Raw genomic sequence first — 14,239 nt, forward strand, 5'->3', positions numbered from 1 at the left:
CTAAAAACACTTAGTCCTAGGCTATTTTGACCAAAAAATCAAAAGACCCATTTTTGCCTAATTAGCAATTTTCGCTCATATCTTGCGTAAAGTGGCCTAGACATACATATCTTGCTCATATCTCTCTCACCGTTCACTATGGGATCAAGTTGTCTAGTCCATTAGCTCTAAGTGGTTGGTTAAACCCTAATCCCAAGCTCATCCCATCCTATTGACTGCTTGAACATTTTTTGGCACATCGAACAAAATTGACCCTGAGAGTCACTAAATGCCCTAGGGCAACAATCTTTGACGAGGCATATCTTAGAGCTTGTGTGAGGTATGGATACAATTATGAGTGCTACAGGATCATGTTTCCAACACCTACAATAACCTCTCTCTTTTTGGAGATTGGATTTCATTTTGATTTTGTGGCCCCATCTTGAGTGATGCTAGAACTTATAGTGTTAGCTAGTACAAAGTCACCAACTAGTGAATCTTTCTAAGTGTTCATCGTGGGATCAAACTATCTATTATGTTAGCTTTAGGTGGTTAGGTAAACCCTAGTCCCAAGATCATCCTATCACGTTGACTACTCAAATGTTCTTAGGCATGCTAAATGACATTGACCCTGAGAGTCACTAAATGCCATAGGGTAGTAATCTTTGATGGGGCATATCTCGAAGCTCATGCAAGGTATGGATACATCTATAGGTGCTACAGGATCATATTTCCAACACCTACAATAACATCTCCTTTTTTTTTGAGATTGGATTCCATTTTGATTTTTCAACCCCATCTTGGGTGATGCTAGAACTTGTAGTGTTGGCCAGTATTAAGTTACCAACTGGTAAATCTCTCTAAGTGTTCATCGTGGGATTGAACTATCTATTCTATTATCTCTAGGTGGCTGGGTAAATCCTAGTCCCAAGATTTTCTAATCCCATTGAGCACTCAAATGTTCTCAAGCATGCCAACCAAAATTGATCTTGAGAGTCAGTAAATGCCATAGGGCAATGATCTTTGATAGGGCATATCTCAAAGCTTGTGTGAGGTATTGATGCAATTCTAGGTGCTATAGAATCATGTTGCTAACACCTACATTAACCTTTCTCACTTTTTGGAGATTGGATTTCATTTTGATTTTGTGGCCCAATCTCGGGTGATACTGAAACTTGTACTATTGGCCAATACAAAGTTTCCAATTGGGGAATCTCTCTATTTTTTTTCATGGGATAAAACTATCTATTATGTTAGCTTTGGATGGCTAGGTAAACCATATTCCCAAGCTTTTTCTATCCAATTGACCACTCAAACATTCTTGAGCATGCTGAACAAAATTGACCCTAAGAGTCACTAAAAGGCATAGGCAACAATCTTTGACGGTGCATACCTCAGAGCTTGTGTGAGGTATGGATGCAATTCTAGGTGCTAAAGGATCATGTTTCTAATTCATACATTAACCTCTCTCTCTTTTGGATATTGGATTCTATTTTGTTTTTGTGGCCCCATCTCGGGTGATATTGAAACTTATAATATTGGCTAGTACAAAGTCACAAACTGGTGAATCTCTCTAACCATTCATCATGGGATCAAATTGTCTGTTTCGTTAGCTTTGAGTGGTGACTTGGAAACATTTTTCCCTTCCATGCATTTCAAAATCAAATTTATCATTCTACCATTTCCCTTCCAAAGATATATTTTAAGGAATATTGGAGGCATAAAAATTGTAGAAAGCCATGATTGCCAATTTGAATCCATGGGCACAAGAATTTATTCCTCCTATAGTACAATACATGACTCTCCCTACATGCCCATCCACTTTCCCAATTGCCCCTCCAATAGTGAATGCAACCTCACTAATATCATATAATATTGTTTCAACTCCATTCCAACCGTAGATAAATTATGTTCCACACATCATGAATTATATTCCAGAAATCTCTCCACTAAGTTTCCCTCTCATTATTGGAATACTTAACTAAGTTCTAGGGGGTTGAATTAGTTATCTAAGGTTTAGATGTATAAATAAAACTTTTCACATCTTAGTGAACTCATAAAACATTTATCATTATGCATGCATCCACAAGATTATGCAATCACTTAAAACTTGTAGGTTACTATTAAATCAACTTGAAAAAATGTAAACATGAAACATAATAAGTTTATCAACACACTTAACACAATGATTTATGTGGAAACCCAATTTGGGAAAAACCACTAGTAACATGCTACTCTTTTTCACTCTTCTGAAGTGATGCCCTGTGAAAGGCCAACCCTATCAAAGGTTTCAATACATACTGTTAAATGTGACCCTATTAAAGGATTTCAATCACCCTATTAGGAGCAAGCCTTGTTAGAGAACTTTAGACCATTCATTTGGAATGTCACCTAGTTAAAGGATTTACAAATGACTGTTAGGTCAACCTTAATCCAAAGGATTTAACCTAAACTAATACAATTATTAGAGTAATAGTAAAGCTTGATCTGATAACAACTTAATACTCCATTTGTAGATTACAAATCTTCATTTCAATTCTCCATTTTTCTTGGCCTTCATACATTTCAGCTCTAATAGATTGTTCACCCTTCAAGCATTCATACCCTTAAGCCTTCTTGTTTAACATGCCAATGCAGACTCTTCTCTTAGGTTACTTGATGAAGCAAAACCCTTGACTCCTTATCTTCCTTAGGTTCTCACATATGAAAACCTTTTCTTCTGACCAAACATTCCTATAAATAGAAAATTAAGATATTTTCCCACTTATTCTCCATCATCCAATCTAGGGTTAGGACAGATTAGGTAGGATTCAATGGATCTACCCCATATTCCATATCTCTTTTTGAAACTTCTCCTTCAATTCTCTTAGAATTCACCTCAAAATTGTTTACCTTGAATTCTGTGACACTAGCTCATCAATTTTATCTTCCAATTGGTTCACACAATCCAAGAAAATAAACTTGTTAGCTCAAATCTATCAAATTCACAATCTTTCAAATAATGCAGCCACTAGACATTATTTGGCTTCTAATGCTCAGCACATACTATGTTGCTCAACATCATCTAAAAATCACTTGGCATGAACTAAAGTTTTTTGGTGTACAAAATCAACTAAACTTTACTCAACATCCACTATTTTACTTGGCATACACTAGAATAGACTTTGACTCAGCTCCAACTAATTTTCTTCTCAGCTTGTACTAACTTTGCTCGGCACTTTCCTCTGTATCTCCCTCTTACTAGGTAGATATTAGGATTTCTCCATCTTTGTTAAATATCCAATCTCTTGCTTATCTCCTAATAAATAACTATCTCCCTTTAGGATTAGTTTAATTCATTCTTTCTCCCTCTTTGAGAACAATGCCAATGACTTGTCATCTTAACATGCAGATATAAACTTCTTTTAGTTTCTCCCTCTATTACCTTGCTTATGACTGATTTGTAGTTACATCTCTTTGATTATTTTAGGTAGCTCCTAAAGTAAGATCCTCTACATCAATGTGTAAAATATGAAAATCATTTTTTTTGATGCAGGGCACTCCTTTTTTTACTTAGATAGCACCCCTATTTTACCTCTTAGATACTCATGAGCATCCTTAGGTAATGCTTTTGTGAAGATATCTACAATTTTCTCTTTATGTTAACATATTCCTTCTTCACCTCTTTATCTTGAATTAATTCTCTCAAGTAATGATACTTGATTGCAATGTGCTTAGTCTTTGTGTGCATGACATGATTCTTTGACATGTTTATAACACTTGTATTATCACAATAAAGTGTTATTGGTTTTGTGACCTCTTCCTTGATGCTTTTGAGTAACTATTTGATCCATACAATGTTTGTACAATTTACAATAGCAATAACATATTCAGCTTCAATAGTAGATTGTGAAGTGCTATTTTATTTCTTGCTAGTTCATGTAACCACCCTCTTGCCTAAGAAAATTCTCCTCTACTAGTGCTCTTTCTATCATCGGTGTTTCCAGCCCAATCAAAATTAGTATAGGCTCTTAATTCAAATTTCTCATTTTTCTTATAGTATAGACCAAACTCCTATTTTCATTTCAGATATCTCATTATTCTCTTTATAGCCATCAAATGACTCTTCTAGGATTAGCAGGGAATCTTGTAACTATCCCTACGGATAATGCAATGTTAGTTCTACTATGCACTACATATTGTAATTTGGTAATCATAGACCTATATAATGTTTGATTCACCTCAACTAAATCATTATTCTTTGATAACTTGTGTCCTATCACCATAGGTGTACTTACTAGTTTAAGATCCTCCAATTCAAAACTTTTTAGTATTTTCTTGACATATTTTGATTAAGTGATGTATATACCATATTTCATCTGATATACTTGAAAACCCATAAAGAATTTGATCTCTCAAAACATAAATATTTCAAATTCTTACTTTATTTCATTTGCAAAAACCTTACATAAAGCATCTTGATCTCTAAATATGATATCATCAACAAAAATTTCAGACAACAAAATACTTTTGCCTTTTTTTATCTTCATGTATAGATTTTTGTTATCATTAGTCCTTTCAAATCTAATCTTAACATGATAGTTATGAAGTCTCTCATACCATGCTCTTGGTGCTTGTTTCAAACCATATAGAGCTTTGTGTAATCTACATACCATGTTCTTATTGTTAACATCAACAAAACATTCTAGCTATTCTATGTAAACTTCTTCCTCTAATATGCCATTTAGAAATGTAGATTTAACATCCATTTGATAAACTTTGAAACCTTTGTATGCAAAATAAGAAAGTAGAGTTCTTACTCCTTCCAATCTAGCAACAAGAGAAAATGTCTCTCCATACTCAATTCCTTCTTCTTGTACATATCCTTTGCAAACTAATCTTTCCTTGTTCCTTGTGACTTCACCATTTTCATCTAGCTTGTTTCTAAATACCCACTTGGCGCCAATCACATTTTTGTCTTCTGGTCTAGGAACTAGAGTCCATGTTTTATTTTTCTCAATTTGTTCAATCTCTTCTTCCATCGCTTTACTCTAGTCCACATCTTATAATGCATCTCTCACTGATTGAGGTTCTTTCATGCTCAATAAACATGTATCACTTCTCAATATATTTGTTGTCATTGGTCTAGCATCTTTATCTCCAATAATTTGTTTAGCAAGATGATATTTGTTGACATATTTTGACAATCTTGGTTTAGCTCTAGTTTCCTCAATTTATCTTTCAACTTTAGAGTCATTGTGTACATCTCTTTCAGGTAGCTCAGCATCTCTTTCATGTACATTATTCTTAGAATTAGAATGTGCAACAAATTTATTTTATAACTTGACATTTGAATGTAACTCAGTTCTTGAATGCAACTTAGCATTCGTAGTATGTGACTCAATAGTCACTGAAACTTTCTATGGTTTGTAGCTTGATTTGCAGCATCTTCTTTAGTAGGCATACCTTCATAAGAGTATACAAATGGTTTGTATTCTTCTAGTTCTTTCATAGGTTCAGCCTAATGTACTTCTATATATTCATCAAAATTTATATTTGCACTTTCTACAACTTTGTTAGTGTTAGTATTTAAACACTTATAAGCTTTACTTCTTGTGGAATATCTTAGGAATATAACTTATTTACTTTTTACATCTAGTTTACCGTTCTTGAAGTCTTTAAGAATGTAACATTTTCTTCCAAATACCTTAAAGTATTTTACATTGGATGAGTATCGATACCATAGTTCAAAAGGTGTTGAATGAGTACCTTTCTTGACTTGTACACAATTCAAGGTATAGATAGTTGTACTAATATCTTCTCTCTAGTATTTTAAAGAAACATTTTTCTCCATCATGAGTGTTCTAGCATAGTCCATTATATATCTATTCCTCCTTTCAACTATTTCATTCTATGGAGGGGTTTTAGGGGTAGATTTTTTTCTTTTGATTCCTCCATCATTACAGAACATCTCAAACTCATTTGATGTAAATTCTCCTCCTCTGTCATATTTAAAACACTTCAGACTTTTACCTATTTCCTTCTTAACTCTTGCTAAGTACCACTTAAACATTTGGACAACATCAGATTTCTATTTTACAAAAATAATTGTCATCATTCTAGAATAGTCATCAACAAACAACATAATGTATTTATCTCCTTTGTAACTTTGCATGTCAATTGGTCCACACAACTCAATATAAACAATCTCTATTATTCCTTTAGAGGTATGATTTTTACTCTTAAGACTTGACTTTGTCATTTTGCCTAACTGATATTGTTTGCACATTGTATTATCAAGATTTTTCAACTTAGGCAAACCACTAACTTTTCTCATGTTACTAATACTAACCAGGTTATCAAAATTAACATGACATAACCTTTTATGCCACAACCACACGTCATCAAATTTTACAATTAGACAAGTAGCATCCTCTATATCAAGATAGAATAAATTACTCCTAGTTTGATCACCCTTTCCAATCAATTTCCCATTTGTGTCATATATTTTAGCAATCTTTTTTTCAAACTCAACCTTACATCGTAAATTATTCAATTGTGACACACTCAAGATATTATAGTTAAGTAGTTCAATATAGTAAGCAGTGTCACATAGAATTTTATCTATGAGTTTGATAGAACCTTTTCCTTTTATCAAACACGGTGCATCATTACAAAATCTTACACTATTTCCATCATAACAATTAAGGGTAATGAACTTATTTTTGTCTCTAGTCATGTGATGTGAACACCCACTATCAATGGTCCATCTATCATTCTTGTTCACACAATTCATAAGTTTTGTTGCCTCATCTTCATCAGATTCATCCTTCATTGTAACATTTACCACTTCATCATCATGTTCATTAGTTTCATGTTTTGTTTCTTCTTCATCAATATAGCAAGACTTCTTGCCTTTGTCTTTGTAGTCATTACTATCTTCATCTCTTCTACTTTTGTACTTTTCACACCACCTCTGTAGTTATTCTTCTCTAGACATCTAGCAGCAATATGACCAACCTCATTGCAATTGAAACAAATGGTAGGTAGTCTACCTTTGAATTTTCCTTTACCTTTTTGGAATCTTCCTGTTATTAGTGCTTCAAGTTGTTCTACATCCTTCTCATCTATATCATTGTCACTAGACACATACTTTATCTTTATCTTTATCTTCTTCTCATTAGATTCCTTCAATAACACCTTAGCTTTGAAAGTAGATTCAATATTCTTAGGTTTGTAATTATCAAAGTTAGATAGCTCAAAAGTAGTGAGTCGACCTACTAGACCTTCAAATGATAGATTATTTCCTAGTATGCATCTTAGTTCTTGAATTGTAGAAAATCTCATAGCATATATAGTCAGTAGTGTCCTTAAAAAAATTTCTTAGTATAATATCATCATCTATTTTGCTAGCAACTCCTCTTATTAAATTAACAACTTCTTTTATCCTTGCAACATATTGAGCAATATTTTCACCTTCTTTCATTCTCATATCATCAAACTTACCTCTAGAACTTTTAGCTTTGGCTCTTAGAACATTAGTGTCTCCTCCATAAATGGTGGCTAAGGCATCCCACATTTTCTTTGCACTATCAAGACCCTTGATATCATCAAACTCGACATAGCTTAGGGTAGAGGCAATCTCCAGTATTGTCTAGTTGTGTTTTTCCTTCTTTTTCATATCCTCATATGTTGAGGCTCTAGCAAGATCAACATGCTCAATAGTAATGGTAGATTGTACATGATCTTGAAGTCCTCCAAGGTGTAGCTTCATCAAAATTTTTCATGTAGAAAATTTATCTCTATTAAGCTTGGACCTACTTCTCTTTTTGACATCTTAATTTTTGTGCTTCTAGTACCTTCAGACTAGTCCTCTTAAGTAGATGGCTCTAATACCAATTAATTGGAATACTTTAGAATAATCGAGAGGGGAGGGGGGTGAATTAGTTATCCAAGGTTTAGATGTATAAATAAAAAAATTTATAGCTTAGTGAACCCATAAAACATTTATCATTATTTATGCATCCATAAGATTATGCAATCACTTAAAACTTGTAGGTAACTATTAAATCAACTTGCAGAAATGTAAACATGAAACATAACAAGTTCATCAACATGCTTGACACAATGATTTACGTGAAAACCCAATTTTGGAAAAACCACCAATAACATGCTACTCTTTTTCACTCTTCTGAAGTGGTGTCATTTAAAAGGCCAACCCTGTTAAAGGTTACAATACACACTGTTAAATATGACTTGTTAAAGGATTTCAATCACCCTATTAGGAGTGAGCCTTGTTAGAGGAATTTAGACCATTCACTTGGAATGTCACCTGGTTAAAGGATTTACAAATGACTATCAGGTCAACCTTAATCCAAAGTATTTACCCTAGAATGATACAATTATTAGAGACTAACAGTAAGGCTTGATCTGATAAAACCTTACAACTCCATTTGTAGATTATAGATCTCTATTTCAGTCCTCCATTCTACTTGGCCTTCATACATTTTAACTCTAATAGATTGATCACCCTTCAAGAATCCATACCCTTAAGCCTTCTTGGTTAACATGCCAATGTAGATTCTTCTCTTAAGTCACTTGATGAAGCAAAACCCTTGACTCCTTGTCTTCTTTAGGTTCTCACACATGACAACCTTTTCTTTTGACTAGGCATTCCTATAAATAGAAAATTTAGGTCTTTTGCCACTCATTCTCCATCATCCAATTTAGGATTAGGACAAATTAGGTCAGACTCAATGAATCTACCCCATATTCCATATATCTTCTAGAAAATTCTCCTTCAACTCTCTTAGAATTCACCTCATAATGGTTTACTTTGAATTCTATGCCACCAACTCATCAATCTTATCTTTCACCCAATTTACACAATCTAAGAAAATAAACTTGTCAACTCAAATCCATCAAATTCATGATCTTTCAAATAATACATCCACTAGACATCATCTAGCTTCTGATGCTTGGCACATAATACATTGCTCGGTATCCTCTAAAAAATCACTCGACATTTATCAGTGCACACCATCAACTAAACTTTACTCAACATCTACTATTTTACTCAGCATACACTAGAATAGACTTTTACTCAGCTCCAACTAGTTTTCTACTCAACTTGTATTGACTTTTCTCGGCACCTACTATCCACTTGGTCAAGCTTGGCAGAAAAACTTTGTGTAGCTTGTTCTTTTAAAATTTCTTAGTGTAACCAGCCTTATAACCTTAAGTAGATTATCAATACATCATGTTATCACTATCTTAACTTATTCTTGTACTTCTTTACATAATCATAACTCAACCTTTCCTCTAGGTGCTATTGCTACATCTTCTGATCAAATCCTCTTTGTCAATCAAATAAGTAATAGTACTTAAATCATATAAGCAATTGTCTTGCCAGAAAATAATAGGTTTGACATCAGTGACAAAATAATGATTGAAACATATATATTGATCATATGTATATCAATCTATTCTCAACAATCTCCCTCTTTAACAATCTTCCTCAATCTAGTCTTTCTCAATCTAGTCTCAAAACTCATGAGTTTCCTAATTCCTTTTCATCTTATAAATACTCCCCTTCCTAGTGGAAGAATAGTGGAACCATCTAATTGCTTACCCAATTTTTTGGTTTTCCCTCCTCATGAGTAGCAAGATTTGAAGGTTTCTTCTCCACAACATCATTGTACAAACATTGACCCACTTTCACCACCTAGTGTCCCTCCTGGTGTTTATTAGCTTGCACATATTTAAGCAAGGCTTAGTCAAACCAGCTTGATCTAAGCACACCAACACACCACCTCGACTTGGCTAAAGTCACAACAAGCCTCAAAGTAACAACAACACAAACAAAGTCAAAACAAGGGTTGTTAGGTGCCCTGCACTAGGATAATGATAGAAAAAAGATATCCAAGAAAAAATGCAACGACTATAGCTATAGGAATAATAAGAAGAGAATAGATAATGTGTTTCCATGAATGAAGCTCTTGAAGAGATAGATAAGCAAGCAATATTGATATCAAATTTCATGAATAAATTAAAAACTTTATTTCAAGTCTTCTCATGTTCTGAAGATAAAGTATATAATATACTCTTCAAATGTTTATGATGAAAATAAGGTTCAAGCTTAGACATTTATATAATGCAACCAACTCAAAACTCAAACTTCAATGTTAATTATATAATAGTAATAAGAATTCAAGTTTCACTATTCTCATTCCAACAAAAACTCCAAATAAATTACTCATAACTTGTACAATTCAAATACAAATCAATATCATAGCCTTATTCACATGTTAGAAGATACTATCAAAGCTTATTATAATGATTCCTACTCTTATTTTGGATACAAATTACCTTAAAATGAAATACATGAAATACTTAAAATGTAAACAAGAAAAATAAGATATATATTATGATAACTAATAATGTCATACATGAACAAACCGATGCATCAAAGTTGTAAGTGTAATAATGTCATGCATCAAATATAAAATGTCATTTATACATCAAATGTATGTCGAATATGTCCACTAACATAAAATCCAAGATATATGTCCACTAATACCTATACTTGTGTGTCCATCCCTATATCTTCTCTTTCCTATGAGGGGAAGGAAACAAATCCCTAGAGGTCTTTGATAATTACATGGAGGGAGATGATGGGGCCTTCCTCATATGCTCGCTAATCCTCTTGCTTAGGCTCCTCTCTAACTAGAGTTGATACAAATTAAGTATATATGAATCAATAATTATTATACATTGAAATCAAATATATGTACACACAAAATTAATTGTATTCTTATTTCCATCAAATAATCACTTTATATATCCACCTCAAAAGCTTGTGAATGATTGGGAGTAACAAGGCCCTACAATAATTCAATCAATATAATCACTCGATCATACTTATAAATACCATTTGAAATTTCAATAATAACTATTATAAATAATAACTTAAACTATGAAAACTCTTTCATACCTCAATCAATAGCTTTGAACTAGCCATAGTGGCAACAACTCCATGATCGATGGACTAGTAAAGATGAGGAGCCTCGGAAGTCACAACTGCAAATCATATAATACAATTTACATGTTTTTTTATAGAATATAATATGATCAAATGAATTAAATTAATATGAAACAAATGTACCTCTACGAAGCTCGTATCATGCCTAGGCTCAGAGTCCCTTATGAAAGTCGATGGTCCAATAGAGAACTAATGAACATGGATAATTTTTCTTGTCAATCTTTCATATGATTACTTAATAAATATTTGTATTAATTTAAATGATTAAATCAATACATATCTTTTGACTCATCAATGGGACATAAAATGGGGCCAAGGAATCTGTACTAGGGCCATCAACTCTCTTATCCTAAATTTTGAATAATGTCAAGACATGCTAATTAATTAGTCATTCACTATACATACGAAATTTGATCAATTTAATTTATTATAATTTTAATTTACCTATGTGTCAATGCCAAATATGTCACTCAGAAACTCATCAGTGACTAGCCCATCATCCATAATGTCTCCAACATGACTACCAAACATGCATAAGGATCCACATGACATGCACATGTGATCATGATGCAAAGAAGGCTCCTCCTCAACTAATGGAATGACACAAGAATGAGGGTTTGTGTCAAAGCATTGATAGTCCCTAGAGTATTTATCTCTATATGTTTCTTCACAATTGAAGGAATAATGACATGCTCACCCAGTGGCTTGACAAAAAACACCATAGCTACATAAGGGTTAGAATGTGCCCCCAACCTCCTAAATGATGATCCCCCACCTCTACCCTAAGAATCTAACATGCCAAATAATTGGGGATCTCCCCAAGGACAAATTCACAATACAAATTCTTTAAGAAATACATTGGAACCTCATGATTATTTCAAGGAGGGGCATCAAAAACCATCCACCTATTGGAAATATAAGAGAAGTAACTGAGAGGGGAGGGGTGAATTAGTTACTACAAAAATAAATCCCAGATCCCTTAGATGTCAATACAAATCAAAACTCTATGTATGCTGAACTCTATTGTAACTCGCCAAAAATATAGGCAATTAGTTTACACTAACAAATGTTATAACTCAATAAACACTGAAATAAATTGAAAAATTCTTATCATGAAAATCTTAAGATATTATCTATGATTAATCTTACTTTAACTTAGGTGCATACACATAAAATAAATAGCATGAACACAATTGACACCAATATTTAACGTGGAAAGTCAATTTGGAAAAAGCCACCAATTGTAACTAGTTATTGATTTTCACTATTCTGAAGTGAGCTTTGTTAGGAGCTAACCTATTAAAGGTTACAAAAAAGACTATTAGGTGTGACCCTGTTAGAGAATTTAATCATCTTGTTAGGAGTGGCCTTGTTAGAGGTCTTTAGACAATTCACTAGAAATGCCACCTTGTTAGAGGATTTACAAATAGTTTTTATGCCAACTCTATTAAGAGATTTAGATCACTACTGCAATGGTTACAGAGTAACAATGAGATGACCTAATTTTAGATGCAACTAAATTGCTGATTACAGATCTCAATTCTTGCTTGTATACTTGATCCTTCCTGATCGAATGTATCTTTGCATCACAATAAGGATATTTTTCTTATCCTTCTAATTTGCTTCCTATAAGCATCATCAAATCTTCAATATGTTCCACTTTCTTTCAATCCTCAACTTGACCTTATATTTATATCTTACACATTTTCAAGTTGACTTGAATACAACTTAGAATAATTAATATTCATCTTCTTAGTTGGCTAGAACCAAAAAACAAAATAATTGAACTCAATATGCCAAAACAAGAAAATCCTTCATTAGTTGATCCTGCTTGGTAGATACTAAATCAAAGTGATTTTCCTAAATTAACCAAGTGAACTCATTTGACACTACATATTCACAAAGCTCCTTTAGTAACTGAGTGAGCTTGGTTAACACTGGTTCCATCCAACATTTCCTTTATTAACCAAGTGAGCTTGGTTAAGACTCAACTTTTGTAAACTATCATTTGCCACTTGAGTAAACTTAGTAGACACTATCTTTTGAACTAGGAAAACTCTAGGAAAACTAACTTCAATACTTGAGTTAGCTCCACGTATACTGATTGGAAATGATATAACATTTTGTGTAACATCAAAGATGATACAAAATTAATCTATTGTTACCAACGTCACCATCTATCACAAAAGTTATTTCTAATATCATCATGTATGCACCAATGTATGGGGAAACTTTTAGTTGTATGTTTAACAATGTCTTTTTCTCTAAACTTTTTAAACAACACACATATGCTACCTTTCATCATGTCTTTTTCCTTACATCTTTATAGGATTTAACCACCCTATTAGAAGTGGGCCTCGTTAAAGGACTTTAGAACATTCACTTGGAATGCCACCCTATTAAAGGATTTACAAATGGCTGTTAGGCCAACCTAAGTCCATAGGATTTTCAAATCTAATACAATTGTTGGAGATTATTAAAAAATATTGACCTGACTACAACATACAACTTATCTTGCAAATTTCATATCACTTCTTAGCTCATACCCTGGCCTGGCCTTCAATCTCTACAACTTTTGATAGCTTGCCCTCCTTTCAAGCTTTGTCTGCTTTAGTCTCCAAACTTAATGTACCAATGCAATCATCTCTTCATGACCACTCCTAGAAGTAGAGCCTCTATGCTCTTCCTTCTCCTAGATGTCTCCCCTTTGACACCCTTCTAACTACTTTGTAGATTTTGGCACTTCAGCAGCAAGAGTATTAGCAGCTCTTTGCTTCTTGGTCTATGACTTCTTAAATAGAAGTCTTGAAGTACCATTTTCCCACTTGATTCTTTCATTTTTCAATTTCAATTTGCATGGATTAGGTAGGATTCATTGCATCTAACCCATATTCTATTACCTCTAGAAACTTCTTGAATAATCTTTTAGAATTTTCCCAAAAATGGTTTACATAGGATTATGTGCCAACAACTCATCATCCTTATCTCCAACTCATTCACACAATTCAATGTAACCACTATGTTAACTTAAATTTGGAAAATCTACATCATTTTAAATAATGCAATAGCTCGGTACTATTAAAATACCGGTGCTCAGCACATACTGTGTTACTCGGCATCAACTGTGTTTTTCCTGATGCTCGGTACCTGAAGATCACTCGGCACCAACTGAAATTTTTCTTATGCTCAGTACCTAATCTTTACTCAGAATATGAAAATCACTTGGCACACACTATAAAT

The sequence above is a fragment of the Cupressus sempervirens genome, chromosome 1 (genome assembly GCF_028749045.1).
Source record: "Cupressus sempervirens isolate cs-2001-9-10 chromosome 1, ASM2874904v1, whole genome shotgun sequence".
Lineage (NCBI taxonomy): Eukaryota > Viridiplantae > Streptophyta > Pinopsida > Cupressales > Cupressaceae > Cupressus > Cupressus sempervirens.